General features: G+C 40.8%; 1 pseudogene; it reads left to right on the plus strand.

Moving 5' to 3' along the window:
* Positions 1-1,262: 1,262 nt before the first annotated feature.
* On the plus strand, positions 1,263-7,572 carry LOC110312292 (small ribosomal subunit protein eS6 pseudogene; annotated as a pseudogene).
* Positions 7,573-12,625: the final 5,053 nt, after the last annotated feature.

Here is a 12,625-nt window from a genome sequence, read left to right on the forward strand (position 1 = left end):
TCAGGGAGACGAAGGAGCAGTCAGATGCACACAATTGGAAGCGGGCCTGAGATTACAATCTGGCTCACCTCAGACATCCAGTTTCAGCTCCCTGAGCACTCCCAAGAGCTGTCATTCATGAAGTGGAGGACTAAGAGCTGTCATCCATGAAGAGCCCGTGGAGGATCAGCATGGGGTGACTTTCCACATCCTTAAAGGAGCTCTCAGGAGCCCACTGCCTAGAGTGGTTGTTTTACTGAGTCTGAGACTTTATAAGGGATAAGCTCAACCTGGGACCCCGATTTTGTCACTCTCTGCTGTCTGCTTCTGAACTGGTTTCGCTTCCAACTGTTTTTCTAACATTATTTATGTCCCACTGGTGTCCAAGCACAATGGGAAATGTTAGTGGGCTCTGCATCTTCTTACCTTTTAACAGAGGATTTCCTACAAAACTACTACAGAATGGTTCTATAAATAAAAATGGACTGTTATTGAAGAAACGCTTCCTCTTGCTTACCTGACCTTTCTGCTTCTATTGTGTCGCTTGTTTTCTCTGACAGCCACTGCAGAGCTCGAGGTATTGGGTTGTCTGCTCCAGAGCCGTCATCCTCCAGTGGTAGAAAAGAGGAGGAGGATTATTTATTGAAACTTTTTTTTCTCTGTAGACTTCAGCAGCGTGCTCCAGATGTGTTATACTTGTAGAGTTGGACAGTCCCAATAATCTGTAATATATTATTTCTGTTTGAAGTAATCTTTATACCCAAACCACAAGGAAACAGGAATGAATGACTTTCCATCTAGAGAAACCCATTATGTATTGATGGGTGGAACAGGCCTCAAGGATGATGGCCAAAGGCAACAAGTCTACAAGCCTTTATGTCAACAGCATCCTTTCTGAGACAGGAAACACACCACATATAATGGGTCATTAATTCCACTGTATATGAATCAAAAGCACATGGGAGACGTGCACTGATTTGACATGGTACCAGTCAATCAAGAGTGAAGCAGAATCAGCCATGAAAACCTGGCCCTCACTGACAGGGCTCCTGAGACAACTGTGTATTCTTTGCTTCCTATAGATGGATGCTGGCTCTGGTAGAGGCTCCCTTACCCCCCCCCCCCCACCTCCCATTTCACTTCTTCTGCTCTCCCTCTACCACACCCCATCCTCCATCTCTTCCTCCCGGTTGTATAGCACCCTAGATGGTTAAAATTAGCAGCATAAGTTTTTGCAGAGAGGGAGTGGGGTATCCCAAAGGGTTGTCTGCTCAGCTGTAGCAATGCAGCTGGCTCAGGGAGTATTTGAAGTCCTTTCCAGTGTGCTGTCCAGAGACCTGGAGGGAAAGAAAGAACCCCCACTGGATCTGGACTTTGGCTTCTGGGAGAACCTGAGCCACTCTACAAGGTGCAGCCTGGGCATCCTCTGTGACCTTCAGAGCCACAACAGCCAGAGTGAGGGGGTGTTGGTGAACTAACAGTTCTGGGGCAAGACTGTGGGGCACACAGACTGAAGAAGCCAACATTCACAAGTCTCTGATGCCAGTTCCTTTTGTTTCCGTGGAGCTACTTAATAAGATTCTTCATGCATAAAATTAATTTTTTGCCCTCTTCTATCGGCCTTCACCACTAACGGATTTACTCACACTTTTGTCAGATTTTATTTATACATGCAGTAAAGAGGACCCAAATCCTAATGAAGGCTGTTCAGGCCTATGATGGGAAATACAAAGGGATGCAGAGAGCAGGCAGGCATCCAGGCTCCCCTTGGATGCCAGGATGCATTATGCGGAATCTCTCTCCTGTAGAAATGTCGAGGCCTCCTTCATCCGGAGTGCTATCTCATGCCAGATCCTAACTTGCTGCTGAGGGAGAGGGGCAGGAACAGAGCTATTAATAAACAGTGTGAATAATTAGGCTTCATGGGAATTTACTGTTTTCCTTACATAATAGATTTATTCTCAAATCTTTTTCAACTCTGTCTTGCTAGAATGCTCCACGGCCAGTGGATTGCTGCATCGAGTGTCTGCTGGGAACATCTCTGAAGCTGCAATGGAAGCAGATATGGGCAACATGCTTGATCGTAATGACTATTCCTGATCACTGAGCATCATTTAAGGCCAGCCCTTGTGCCACACACTGTGCCTACATGATGTCATCTAACCACACAACAGCTGCTGCCAGTCTTGCTTTAAAAAACAAGGAAACTATGGCTTCGGGGAGGGGGGTGTTATAGCTACCCAAGGCTACATACCAGTCCTTGTGGAATTGTGCCTCCCTAGTCTGTAACAAGAAACCCCAGGCCTTTGGCCATTCTAAGCCAAGTTCTCTTCTAAAGACTAGAAGAGACAATGGTGCTGTTAAGAACAAAGACTAGCCTAGAAATAGGACATGGATCTGTTTCCTTCTCTTTTGTTTACTAAATACTATGTAACCTTGAGAAAAATACCTCCATGTCTCTGTCACCTCCCCATTTTCAAGAATTTGCCTATGGCTTGAAGGAACCTGACAGGCTTCTAGAATTTTTATTTCAGAGCATTATCTTCCCCTAGTTAGCAGCAGAGTGTGGAACACACATATGCTAGCTCCTAGACGCTAACAACTGAACCCATTTTTTCCATAGCTAAAACATTTGGAACTTGGCCACTGTGCAAAGAATACGGGGATGGTCTAGGATTTCCAAAGCTCGGAGTGACTGCCAAAGATTCGATAAGATATCACACTTTTTTCTTGCTCACCCGCCTCTTGCCAACACTGGAGATTCAGATTCACAATGACAACCAAAATAGAAGTCCCACAAGGTAGTTAGGTTCTGGCAACTGGAGATGAAAAGCTTAGTAGAACTCTGTGGCCTTGCCCTGTGTCAGGCACCTTTCTGTGAAGTCCCCAGACTTCCTGGTGCTTCGTGTGCTAGAACAGCTTGCCACTATTAGTAACTTATATTCTCTACATGCAAACCATGCCACTGGCCATGGGATCACAGAGAAGAACACCAAAGACACAAAAGACCTTTGTGTGGATCATGGGTTCTAGTCTTCAATGCTGCAACAAATGGATCATGGCCATAATCCTTTCAAGAAAGGCCTAACTCAGAATTTACAGAGCTCTGAGTGCCACGCTAGCCAGTGGTGCTGAAGAAAACCATCAATGTGCTTACAGCATGAACGAGCAGAAATTGTACAATATGTTGAGGGATCTATCTGTCTATCTATCTATCTATCTATCTATCTATCTATCTATCTATCTATCTATCTATCTATCTAGTATTCTATTTGTAGGGCACCCATACAGCTAAATAGGAATGGGCCCCAGAGAAGGGTATTCAATGTATAAGGAAGGAAGGGAGAAAGGAAGGAAAAGAAATTGAAGAAGAGTGTTTGAGCTGGATATTAAGGGATGAGTGGAGACATGGGACAGAGCCTTAACAAAAAATAAACAATTCTTCACTTACTGTGCTACATTTCATGAGAGAATGGCTGCTTAGCCAGAATCATGATATTTCTCAAAGGAATTTTGGTCACCTCGATGTGCAATGCTTTGATCACCAATGCATCTACTCCCTCTCCCTTTTCTAAATGCAGCCCACTCTCGTTTGCTTCTTAAGAACCTTACTGTGAAATCCACCCCAAACTCTCTGTCATAGACACTGTAATGGAAGATTACGGAGAACAAAGCATGTACCTCTCAGAACAATCAACAAGAAGAAATGAAGAGAGAATCTGGGGCCCACGGGACCCTTGGCCAGACAGACACACATGATTCAAGCACTGGACAACAGGGTGAGGAAAGCCAAGGACTGACTCTACAAGGAAAGATTTGTGGGAACAAAACAGAAGATGAGCAAGGCTGGGCAACATTATTATAGCTACTAAGTTAAATGTCTCAATTGATGGCATAGAGAGATCAGAAACATCTTTAAACTACAAAGTGGGGAGAAATAATTTAAATTCTTATCAGGATTGGCAATGAATTATTGACCCTCTTCTCTATGCTATAAGAGAGTACCACAAACAACAATATGAACTAACCAGTAACCCCAGAGCTCGTGTCTCTGGCTGCATATGTATCAGAAGATGGCCTGTTCGGCCATCATTGGGAAGAGAAGCCCCTTGGTCTTGCAAACTTTATATGCCCCAGTACAGGGGAACATCAGGGCCAAGAAGTGGGAGTGAGTGGGTAGGGGAGCAGAGCAGGGGGGAGGGTATAGGGGACTTTTGGGAGAGCATTTGAAATGTAAATGAAGAAAATATCTAATAAAAAATTGAAAAAAAGAATATATATACATATACATACATATATAGGCATATACACACATATATGTATGTATATATATATATGTATGTATATGTATGTATGTGTATATACATATATATATATATATATATGTATGAGAGTACCACAGATGGAGAAACTTACAGAGAAAAAGATATCATTCCTGTCGTTGCAGAGACTATGAAGTGCAACATGAAGGCAGAGACCCTCTGTGTTGTATGGAGATGAGTAAAAAGTACAGAGATCAGAGCAAGAGGAAGCCAAACTCACTGTATTGTGAGCTCCATTCCTGTGGCTACAGTGTTTCTTTATTCTTGCCGGTATAAACACAAGTGCCTCCACCTTCCACTAACAACGCCTCATTTTCAACCTAAAAGTTCTGGAAACCACATTTAATGTGTTAGAATCACAAGAAAAGTGTTAATGTATGAGAGTGCTGCGGGCTAGGTTAACCTGAACATTCCCCGGGAAGGTTGCAACCTGCTAAGCTGAACAGCACACCTCACTAGCGAGATTCCATTTGTTGTTTCCAGAACCTATGCTTACTTACCTGTATGTATCCTTTTGTTCAATAAACGTCTACCATCTGATGAGGTAGAGCCGGTTTCAAAAATAAACTAGGAAAGTCCCTTTCTTGAGAGCTACAATGGAATAAGGTAATATATATTGATGTCAATAACCAAACATGAAGCTTATAGAATCACTATGTAAAGGGGTCGTTCTCTGAGAGCTTAATGAATACTGTTTCATCCTTATAAAAAAAAACCCACGAGGTATGTAATATTGGCATCATCTTGGATATACGGGACTAAAGTATAGCAAGGTAAATTTGTTCATGACTCTCAGAAAAAGTAAGAAGGAAACCTGGTGTGTCTTGCTCTAGGGCCATGTCTCTGCTTGCATGCAGAGAAATGAGTTCTGGGGGACATTAGAAAGAAATAATACTTCCTAAATTAATGTTATGCTGTTTTTCAAGGAAGGAATTGAGAGCTCTGGGCAGTGGATCCCTTTCACGATCCACACAAAGGGAAGAAAGTCTGTATGTGGGAGGCAAGATGCCATGGCTCTGTGCTTGATGCTGGGAACAGATGTAACGCCATGGCTCCGAGTCAGAAATTTCCTCTCCAAGGAGTGAGTCTGAGGCATTTAACCAGTCGGCTCATGATGTGCTTAAGAAGAGGCGAGTGTATTCTGAAATAAGCCTTCTTCCCAGATGTTGCTGAAGATTTGGAAATGGCAGCGTTGTTCCAAAGAACAAACCAGCTACATAACAATGTTTTCTTGAGCATTCAATCCAAACAGGGTATTATCTTATCTATTTCTTTGAAGAGCCAACAAGCGTTAAAAAAAAATTGAAGGGTTTTTAAAAAGGTTTTGTCCATGCTGCCTAGTTTTATAATCCAAAGGCTTAGTTCACAGACTTTAAAAAAAAAAATCCAGATTAATTCACACTTGAGCATTTGGGTGAAATAGTTATTTTCTACAGGCAGGCCAATTTTCTTCTTTCTTCAGTATGTTCCTGGCTTTGCCATTCCAGTTTATTTTCCCGTGCAGAGAACACTGCACTGTAGCGTGTTTTCCTTTGATTTTTGTTTTGAAGTCCTAAGAGAGCATCATTCTACCACCCTTATTTTCAATAAAATGCAAATAGTGTATATATTTAGAATGGGTTGGTAAATAATTTATAGCCTATATAATAAATTATTTATTTACTCCAGGCATACATATTTAGAATATGAACATGCATATTTTATAGTCTGTGCCACTGCTAACGAAACAAATTAAATCAGCCTGCTGCAGCTCTGGGCTACCCTGAATTACACACACACACACACACACACACACACACACACACACACTGCAGTGTTCTGCAAACAATCATGCCCCGACATACTTGTCAAAGTTATTGCATTGCAGAATTTTCCAGAACATTCAGGCTTAGGGGTTTCTTTCAATCCCTCTTCCTCGTTTATTACCTTCCAGTGTTACTTTCTCTCCAACCTTTATGTAGCTTAATATGTACCTGACTCATTATTCCTAAATCAATACATTTTTATTGAGTGCTGACACTGCATAATTGATACTCTAGGTTTACTCTGAATACTAGAAGAATATTAACTCTGGGCTCTTCTATAAAAGTGACGATCTGGATAAGTTATATGAGCACTTTAAATTTAATAAACTGATGTACATATAAATAGAAAACTAACACAACCAGAACAATGTAATTATTATAGATATTATTTAAAAGATATAACATTTAAGTGGTTAGAGAGATACCATTTGGCAGAATTCTGAATTTGAACATATATGGAGAAGATTTTGAGACTTGTAACTAAAATGGACTTTCCTGCACATCACTTATATCACTTCTATTTTAGAAACTTCTATACCATATATACATCTATTTAATTGAGACAGAGTCTCTCTTAACTTACCTGAATCTCACTATATAGACCAGGCTAGCCTCAAAGTCACAGAGATCTGCCTGTATCTGCCTCCTGGCTGCTGGGATTAAGGCCTAAAAAACCATGCCCAGGATTATTAAAGATTTTAAATATGTACACTGTGAAATACAAAGCACATGTAAAGAAATGCAGTCATAGAGAACCATCAAAGACAAGGGCATTTGAATACAAGATCATGTACTGCACATAGCAAGACAGTTTTAATTCTAAAAACTCTCCCTTTGGAACCTCGATGAAGAACTACTTTTAAATCCATTGACCTGCTTTTTTTTCAAGGCAGTGCCTCAGTGGTCAGCCATGTCATGCTGAAGCGGGGTATCTCCTTCCCAGTCCCTGGCTGTCAAAAACTCACTGAAGTGGACGATGAATACAGTCTTTGCATTTTCTGTGAGAAGCGATTGGCCACAAAAGTAGCTGCTGGTGGTCTGGGTGAAGAAGGGTGATGTGGTCCAAATCATTGGTGGGAACAACAAGCAAGGTTTTCCCATGAAGCAAGGTATCTTGACTCATGGCAGAGTAAGGGGCATTCCTGTTATAGACTGAGAAAGGGGCATTCCTGTTATAGTCTGAGGGGAACAGGAGAAAGGAAACATGAGTTTGTTTGTAGACGTGTTGTGGATGCCAATCTGAGTGTTCTCAGCTAGGCTATTCTTTAAAAAAAGAGGGAAGACTATTCATGAGCTGACAAATACTACTGTGCCTCATGGTTGGGGCCAAAAGAGCTAGCATAGTTTGAGAGCTTTTCATTTTCTCTAAAGTTAATGACTGCCAATACAGTGTCAGAGAGCCCAGGACCGAAGTACCCAAGATTCAGTGTTCTGTTTTTCCACATACCTTGTTATGTGAATGGTGACACATTTTGCTAAAGAAGCAACACACTGAGACAACACAAGGAGGAGGCTTCAAATGAAGGAAGCCAAAGGGAAAAAACAGGCTAGGAACAGATCACCAAGAAACAAGGGCTGTCCTCAATGAGAGCCACTTCTTCTAAGTCTAAATACAGGCAACAAAAGTGACAAATAAATGACCAGACCTTGAAAACAAATCGACACTATTTCCAGAGTATTTTCTATATCCCTTGACCTGAACTTGTGCTGGCTACTCACTGGAGTCCTCTCAGCAGGGTTCTACCGAGTATCTTGTAGACTGCCCTCTTAACAATTGAGAAATAGACTTCAAGTCATTCAGGCTCCAAAGTCCAGAAATGCACCCGTCTCTACTGCACTGTACCCAAATAACTACAGAATAAAATTCAAGAAAAATTGTAGCCTCCCCCAGCCTGAAGCGGGCTTGTGCAGACCTTGTCGCCACTGAGGTGGAGCCACCTGGGCTGTAGCCTTCCGACCTAGATGGCTCTATTGTCCTGTCACCTGCTGCTGCTCTTCTCCAAGACTCTGCTACCTGTGAGTGGCCCTTGAGATATTCCGGAGACTGCATCCGACAGATCACCTACAGGCTGGCGACAGGCACCAAGAATGGATTGGCGGAGGATGAGCCTCCCCTCTTTATAAGTTTATAGTAAACTTTGGGGCCTTGAACAGAAACACATCTTGGCCTCCATTATTTCATACAGCTCCGGCCTCCCACTCAGGAACCCAGTTAGTGTGGCCACAGGCGGCTACAAAAAATTACTAAAGAACAGCTCTGATGCCAAAACCAGGACCCTAAACTGAGCTGCAAGACTAAGGACGTCCACTATTTGGGGACTGCAGAAGAAAGGCACGTGACCACTAACCCTGCTTTGCAAAGAGAGAAAACACACCCTGCACTTGCGCAAACAGCTTGTCTCAGGGAAAAGCTAAGTCTGTCATTCCATCTCCAATGCAATCACCTTGCTCCTCCCTTATCCTTAGCTACCAAAGCTCCAGCTTGGAGTACGTAATCCAAGTTCTCCTGAATTCTGGTCATTGAATGACTAGGTCCTGTAACCTGATCACAGTGTAGCAAGAACCCCAGATGCCACTTCTCTGGCATTAAATAAAGTTGTTCTAGCTGCCAACGTCTTCTAAATTCTCATATTCTATGTCTTCTTATAGAGTTAATGCTCACTTACTCTTACAGTCGTTGCCCCTGCACATGGAGAGAGGACGCTGGGAAGTTTGTGACTAGTCCTTGGCAACAGGTCAATGTTTGGCAGTGTCTACGCTTGAATCTTTAGGTTGTCTGCTTTTGTCAACTGTCTTCAGCATTGCTTCTACAAGGACATCATGGTGGGTGTGAAACACAAATAGGCACTCAAATAACTCCTGAGGAGGTTGAGGGCCTAAGCAGTGAGCATGATTAGCAGAAAGGAGGAGATCAATGGAAAGGGAATGGACAGACATGGGTCCAAGATGATATGACAGTGTCAGAATGACAGGCAGTGGATATATATGTTGCTTAGGAGTTTAAAATTGTTAGAATGTATTAGTTGTACCCAATAATCATGTCATATATGCATTTAATGTTCTTTAGCCATGTTCTTTCCCGTTCTTGTCCCTTTACAGCACTCTGTATCTTCAGAATTCTTCCCAAATAGTACATATTTTATACTTTCATATCTTTTACAAAGATCTGGATTCTACAAATGAGAGAAGATATGATATTTGCTTGACATTGGCCTTTTCATTTGACATGGAGATCTCCAATTTTACAACCATACCTTTTTATTTGTGTTCGAATAAAACCTGTATGTCAACTATATTTCCTATCCATTAAACCAGTGACGGACACTTAGGCAGACTCCACAAATTGACTATTGTGACTAATATACTAAGCATGATGCACAGGGTCTCTATGGCATGTTGATTTAGAGTCCTGTGGTCATACACTGAACAGTGATGCAGCTGGACCATAAGGTCGTTCAATTTTTCGCATGTTGAAGAATCCCCATACTTATTTGCATAATGGCTGGATTAACTTAATTTGCTCCAACATTGCATGAGGCCTCGTTTATATCCCCCCAACATTTGTTTTTGTTATGACTGGAGTATGATGGGATATTAATGAATATTTTATATTTCCCTCGTAGCTAAAGATGCTGGACTATTTTTTTTTTAATGTATTGGACGTTTGTATTTCTTTCCTTGTTGAGCTGTTTGCCTTTCTCATGTTTAATATTTTCAGCTCTTTATATATTCTGGATCTTAGTCTACTTTCATGGGCATAGCTAGTAGATAATTTTTCATTCTATTTTTTATCTCTTTACTCTGATAGTCTTTGTTCTGCAGATGCCATTTGATTTCATGCAATGCCATTTGTCTGTTTTGGTGATTGTTTTTTGCACTTGTTTTATCCTCGTTCTCCTTTGGCAACTTCAAAAAAATGTCTGCCTTACATTAAGGGATCTAATAATACCAACTGACTTTTGTACAAGGTGAGGGCTATTTGCAGACATGGACACATGGACTTCTAGTTTTCACAACACCACTTGCTAAAGAGGATTTTCATACTGTGTATTTTTGATGCCTTTATGGCTTGTAGCTGTGTGGAGTTATTTCTGGGCACTTTATTCCATTCCATTAATCCCTGTATGTGTTTGAGGGTGAGTGCAATAGTGAGTTAATTTTTTTTCCTATGGATGTGTAAGGTAATTTAAAATCAGGAAATGAGGTCTGGTTGGGTGTTTTGTTTTGTTTTGTTTTGTTTTGTTTTTCTTATGATTGTTTTGGCTATTTCAGAGCAGAGCTTTGCTCCCAATAGAACTTAAGTTCTTTGTTTTTTCCGATTCTATGAAGACTCAGATTGGAACTTTGGTTAGTTTTATGTGGCGTTCAGGGATTGTGTTGCAGGTACTCTGGACATTTTAACAATACCAAGTTTTGCTGATCTATGATATTTGCAGCTTCTACCGTGTTCTTCAGTTTGTTTTTTGATGTTTTGCAGATTTTACTCTAATTTAATGTGCTGGTGTTTTATTCTCTTGATCAGGTTTAGTCCTTGGAATTTTATTCTTGGTTTTAGGCTTCATGAATAGGAGTGTTGTCCTGATTTCTTTCTCACTATGTACCTTACTGGTGCATAGGAAGGCTACTGGGTTTTATAGGGCAACTTATTATTTTTCTGGCTTTTTGCTGAAAATGTCAGACTGACATACTTACAGTAGAAGTCTTTAAAGTTTTTAAGGAACAGAATTACATATTTTGCCAATAGGAACAATCTGGGTTTTTCTTTTCTGGTCTGTATCTCTCTTATTTTTTTCCTATTACATAAGGGTTCTAAGAATCCAAGCATGGCATGGAACTAGAGTGAGCAGGACAGCTGTATCTTGCTCCTGGTTTTAGAGGAAATGCTTTGGTTCCCCTAATCAATATGGTGTTGGCCACTGGTTGCCATACACATCTTTACTATGCCATGGTGTTTGTCACCCCTCTACTCCCTGTGTTTTTGGGGCTCTTCTCATAAAAGATGTAGAAGTCTGGTATGAATCTCATGAAGTCATAATGCAACTTTAGCTTTAATTGAATGTATGTCCTGAATTGTGCTTATTGGTTTGTGTGTGTGTGTGTGTGTGTGTGTGTGTGTGTGTGTGTGTGTGTATGTATGTATGTATGTATGTATGTTAAAGTATCCTTGTGTCTCTGGAAGGGAACCAATTTAATGGTGGTATATATACTTCTCAATGTATTATAGAATTCAGTATTTAATAACTTTTTAGAGGATTTTCATCATGATGCTCCTCAACACAACTGTATTACAACATGTGTGTATGTCCTTGTAGAGTTCTCAGGGTCATGCTGACTTCCTAAATTGAGTTTGAAAACATTCTTTTCCTTCTTATTCCTTTTAAATTCTGTTCTCATGTTTTCTTTTATCAGTTCTTTGAGCACTTACATGCATTTGGATAACACCCACACTCATTGCATCGACTATTCTTGCATCTGCTCTCCCTTTCCTCTTCCTACCCTATGTTGTGTCCCATCAATCAAGACAAATTTGTGCATCCAAATATCTTGGATGTTTGCTCTTCTGTTGGAGCATGGCTGACCTATCATGGGCTACACTTCTAGAGAAAACTGATCCTTCCTTGCCCAGCAGATGAGAATTAACAATAGCTCCTTGCCTACGGGTATAACCTGGCGTCCAGCTCCCATTGCCACGCCATGCTAATTTAAGCTTGCACAAGTCTGAATTTTATGTGCAGCTCCAGTGTTGTGTCCAGAAAACACAGTTTCCTTCTAGTTGTCTGCTGCCTTTGGCTCTTTGACTGTTCCCTGTTCGCTCTTCTACAATGATCCCTGAACATTTGGAGTAGAGTATGTGGCATTTATGTTCCATTCAAGGCTGGGCATTCTGCAATCTTGTATTACCTGCACATTGACCAGCTGTGGGTCTGTTTTGATTATGTATACTGTAAACAGAATCTTCTTTGATGAGGGCTGAGAGAGATGCTTTAGTCTCTGGGTATCATGATAGGCCATTAAGAGTTGGTTTAATACTGTATTCACTTAACAGAATAATAGACATGTGTTCCCCCATAATGTCTGTGTTCTTCCTAGTCATACGTTCTTCAATGTGGGGAACATTAGAGTAAGCTTTTCTTTGGGGGTTGTTAGAATTCAGCAGTGACTTATCCTATTCCTAGAGTTTCTTTTGTTGACAGACTTCTTTATTCCATCTTATTGATTATGTGTAAGGTTTTTAACTTAAATTGTTGTACTAGTGAAAAGGTTGCATGTATCCAGAAATTTGTTGAATTCTTTTAAATTTTTGAATTTATTAGAACCTAAGTTTTAAAGTGATCTTACTGATTTTAGAAATATCTGTTGTAATATTCCCATGCTTTCCAATTGTATCAATTTCTTTTTCTCTTTCCTGGTTTCTCTGACCAAGCGTTGTTATTTGTCTTTTCAAGGAACCAAGTCTGTGCATTGTTCTTTTTGACTCTAACTTTCAATCTTCACAATGACCTATTTCTTTTCCTACTT

The sequence above is a fragment of the Mus caroli genome, unplaced genomic scaffold (assembly GCF_978045245.1).
Source record: "Mus caroli unplaced genomic scaffold, Mus_caroli_1 scaffold_18, whole genome shotgun sequence".
Lineage (NCBI taxonomy): Eukaryota > Metazoa > Chordata > Mammalia > Rodentia > Muridae > Mus > Mus caroli.